Below are 4,965 nucleotides of genomic sequence, written 5' to 3' on the forward strand. Positions count from 1 at the left end.
TCTCAAAGAAACAGCGCTCTTTTTATGCTTTTTATGATTTCCTCTTTTAGTTGCCGTCTCATCAGTTAAGCTGATTTAACTAGAAGTATAAGTCGTGAATAAATATAATATTTCAACTTCACAGAGATTTGAGATACAATGAACTCAAAAGCGTTTCTCCAGGATTATTCAGTGGAATGACATCTTTGAAAGAACTGTAAGTATCCAATGTATGGCAAAAACCAATAACAGACACTTTCAACAGGAAAAGAACAATGATGTATGCTGCAACATACGAAACGTCAAGTATAAAATGAAAATATTTGTAACCGCTGATTGTTTTCTTTTCCTGTTGAAATTGAAATGGCCAAAGGACAACAGACACTTTGTTCGATAAGTCGCTAGTCGCTGACGGACCACCAAAACGGAAAGCCAGACCGTGGCAAAGTGCGCATGACAGTGATTCCGCAGCCCTAGAAGATCGGATTTGAGCATGCGTCAGTTGAGCTTAATTTTGTTTCACCTGAGTACTGCAAAAAGGCGTCACGCGTGCGCAAAAAACTTATGCGCATCCTCTTTCCTCGCATAGATTGCTGCGAACGAACCGTAACACCTTTGTGAGATTGAGATGGCTTGGTGCTATTCCATTATTAAAACGTGAAGAAGAAGATAAATAGTTTTTATCTAAACAAAAAATCAGAGATTTGAATCATTAAATTAAATGAATGATGTCACTTGTTTTGGGCGAAGGATAAGTGAGAGGGAATAGAGGTGTGGGAGGCATCGAAAACTACTTTTGTGTTGTGCAAAAGGCGTCTCTGTAAAACAACACAGTGCAACATTTGATCACAAGACCCAGCATGTGATCCAAAACAGACACTTCTAACAAATATATTTCCATTGGGGGTTTTCTTTTTAGATACATCGCTAACAATCCATGGTCATGCGACAAATCAACATTGGTCGTGATGCAAACCGAATTGGCGGAGCTCGTAGATTCAAATAAAAATCTTGAAGACTTCGACGGAGGGAAAGTACAGTGTTTTGACCCTCCGAGCATGAAAGGAAGGAGGCCTCTTCACCTAATTAATGGTAAGTTTCCTTTTTTATTTTTTAGCGCGTTTTAATTGAGCTTAGCAATTAAAGCAAAAACTAAAGCAATTCTTACCGTTCAGGAACCCGTTTCTCGAAAGTCCCGAGACTCTACGGACCATTTTCGCGTTAACAATTCTCTCTGTATCTCAAGAACGGGTTAGTTTTATGTCGTCAAACTTCATAGTTAGTTTCCTTTTTGTTACCTTGAAAACATGGTAAAAGATAGGCTTTCCTGAACAAGTGGTTGGCAAACGTTTCCGGGACTTTTGAGAAACGGGCCTCAGGCCTGGATTTTCGAAGAATGGTTAGCGCTAACCAGCGTTAAATACCAAGGAAACCTATAGGTTTTGATACCTCTTAATTAACCAACGTTTACGGTTAGCGCTAACTAGGCTTCGAGCAACTCGCCTCTGGCCTTTAACAATAAACGCAGGCGCTTATATATTAGGGCCTGGACAAACGCGAAATGTTTGGCGTTTAAACAACATCAAACATTGTTTAGTGACCAACCATTTTACCGTTTGGCCACCTTTTTTGGTGCTGTTTGATCGTGTTTGATAAAATTTGAAGGGCATCAAACATTCGATCAAAACATTTCTTTTGTTCTCGTGTTTGATGGGCGAACGTTTGTTCGTTTGGACAGCCGTATCAATCATGTTTGGCCTGAGCATGCGTACCACGCTTGCTCAACCGCTTGTATCCACGTGTGTTTTACGTATTTTTAATTTGTGACCCATAGTTCTTTGCTTGTGAAGTTTGATCAGAGTTAGATCAAACATGTTTTAATCGTTTGGCCACTCACTTCAACATCAGCATGTTTGGGCACCAAACAATGTTCGATGTTGTTTAAAGGCCAAACAATTCACGTTTGTCCAAGCCCTTAGAGGCATTCCTGAAGCTTATACATCCAAACGGAAATCGCGGGAAAACGTAAGCAAGTCACAATGGTTTTACTTCTGGTTCCAAATGGCTGAGAATTTGGCGACAGATTCAATTTTAAGCCAATTACAACAAGCGTAGCAATGCAGAAGTCAAGGACGACATTACTTTTAACACTCCATTGAAAACAGTTCGCTGTTTTCAAAAGATAGTGTGTATTTAATGCAGGAAATTCTCATTTTCAAATCTAAAAAAATTCGTCTTACATTCGCAAGTTGACAGAGGACCCTTTTTCATTTCAGCAAAGTCAAGACTTTGCCGTGTGCGGTCAAAAGACCCTAATGCTGACGACCGCCATGCTGCGAAACTGACTGCCGGAGCAATCACAATGTCAATATTTGTCCTCGTGTTAGTAACAGTTATCATTGCAAGTATCTGGGCCTGTAGACAAAGAGGGTCTTCTTTCGGGTAAGATACCTTGCCTATCTCTAATCTTGATATCTTAGTCCAATCCCGTCACGACTGACTGCTCCTGGGTTCCGGAGGGTGATTTGACCGGTAACCGGTATTCAAGCCAGCTTCATCTTATTAAAGGCCCACCTTCACCCAAAAGTCATTGCGGTAGTTTGCTTTTGTTTTTCCAAATGACGACTTGTCTAAATACGTGATGTGATTGGCTAAAGGCACTCAGGTGAATCACGCGGGAAACAACATGTCAAATCCAGTCACGGTGCGCAATGACTCTTGGGCGAATGTGGGCCTTTAAGGTTGTACTCTGTGTAACGGTAGACGATTTTACTCGGCAATGGCGGCCAGCGAAGGGGTAAAAGGTTTAATGGGCTGCAAACAAGCACTTCATTTTACGACTAGCCTGTTTCAGTAGACCGAGGACTTAAGAAAGGCTGGGAGCTTGGAGTCACGTTGATAAGATATGGAGCGTTTTCACTCACGCGATCAGCGGCCATACTGGCTTATTGAAACAACAGAAATTATTTGTGAGGAGCGGGCTTAGCTCAGTCCTCGTCTCATTCCATCGACGTCTGTTTCGACTTTCCTCTGATCCGTGTATCTGTAGCTTTGAATATCGGTAAAACAGAATGGACCTCTTTAGCTTGTACGTTCCCATTTCAGACCACGTGATGTTACTCTAAGGAACAGTTTCTTTCAAATGTCGTCTAAAGCACGTGCATATGTATGCATAACTTATGAAAAAACAAAAGGAAAATTCCCTTGGGAACATCACGTGGTCTGAAATGGGAAAACAAAACGTACAAGCTAAAGAGGTCTATTGAGGGAGGAAGGGGAGTAAAAAGGTGCGCACCGAGGGCCACAAGTTTATCAGTAAACATATAACGTAGGTCTTTAATTATAAATTGAGCACAATATTAATAGAGTTTCTTGCTGCAGTTCTCATGTCATTTTTTCATGCTCCTTAGAGGATCAAACGATGCAAGTGACCTTCAGGGCAGAATGGAAGCTGGAGAAAAAAGCCCCTTTATTAAAAAAATAGAAAAGAAACAACCCATCATTAAGGTTCTTCCAGCAGTTCCTCAAGGTACACCCAGTCATCGCGATAGAAGGAACGTTGATTCCACATTAAAACTGAACAGTTATAGTGGGTCGGACAAAAAAGTTTTGATTGACAACAAGAGGAGGTTTGACAAGTTACAGGGCCTGTCTGTCAGTGATAAGGACAGCAAAAGTCCTTTGCGAGATAAAATGGAAAGGAAATTTCACGCTGTTCAGGTTCTTCCAAGCTTTCCAAAGAAAAGTGCACACGAACAAGACAGAAGGAAAGTTGATTCAACAGACAGTCACAGCAAATCGAGATTTCAGAAGTTACAGGGTCTGCTTGGGGAAGATGATGAAGGCAAGAGAAAAAGCCCTTTGCTGGCTAAAATGGAAAAGAAATATAACGCCTTACAAGTTCTTCCAGTCATTCCGAAAAGCGGTGCATCTAGCAATGATAGAACAAGACTGGGTGTTACTCCAGGTCCGAACAGTCGTAGCAAGTCTGATAGGAGCATTTTCATTGACAGCAACGAGAGATGCCGGGAGCCACAGAGTCTACCTGCCCATGCTAAAAGTAGTTTGGGTTTGGAAAAAAAAGAGAAAAGGGATGGCCAGTCTGACATGGACAGCAAAGTCGTATTGGCTGACACGTCAAAGCAACGTCGAATATCACTTGGTCATTCATTCACTGCTAAATGCAGTTACTCTAGCCTTAGTGAAGGTGACGGAAGCCATAGCAAATTGGATATAAAGAATAAATTGGATGGTAGAAAGAAGAAACACCGCAAGTCACATGATTCCCAACTCTCCGCAAAGAGCAGTTCCTCTAGCTTTGAGGAAATTGAGACACTTGAATCAGAAATGATCAATCTGGACCAGTCAGAAGTTAAAGACACTTTGATAGAGAACATGGAGAAGAGGCGCCGTATGTCACAAGGTCTTCCAGTGTTTTCAACAAGCAGTGCATCCAGTCTGGAGGAAGACGACAACGCACAAATTGTATCAGCAGGCAATGAAGACTTGAGGAGCGAAGACAATTTGATAGACAGTATGAAGAAGAGGAGACGTATGTCACAAGGTCTCCCTCTCACAGCTGAGAGTAGTACATCCAGTTGTGAAGAAGATGGACAAGTGATATCAACAGACATACCGGAAAGTGAGATGCAGGGTCAGGTGAAAAGTGACGGCATTTTGACAGGAGGCGTGAAAAAATTTATGAGGTCAATTTTGGAAGGCGTAAAGATGACTGGGTTTCTCTTGCCTGGACAGGGATTTCCAACTTCCTCTTTAAGTAGAGCGACTAGCGACGACGACGACCTTCATGGCAAAGAGGACGATTTAGCGGACAAAGAAAAGAAAAGACACAGCGGGAAAGAGGGTGGAGAAGATTCGGATGACTCTTCGTCGTTTCATAGCTTGGATGAAGATGAAATGGATGAAAACGGATATGAAACATCATGAGTAGCGGCTACAACTTGGAAATTACGAACTGTTAGTGGA

The sequence above is a fragment of the Montipora foliosa genome, chromosome 8 (assembly GCF_036669935.1).
Source record: "Montipora foliosa isolate CH-2021 chromosome 8, ASM3666993v2, whole genome shotgun sequence".
NCBI classification, from domain to species: Eukaryota; Metazoa; Cnidaria; class Anthozoa; order Scleractinia; family Acroporidae; genus Montipora; species Montipora foliosa.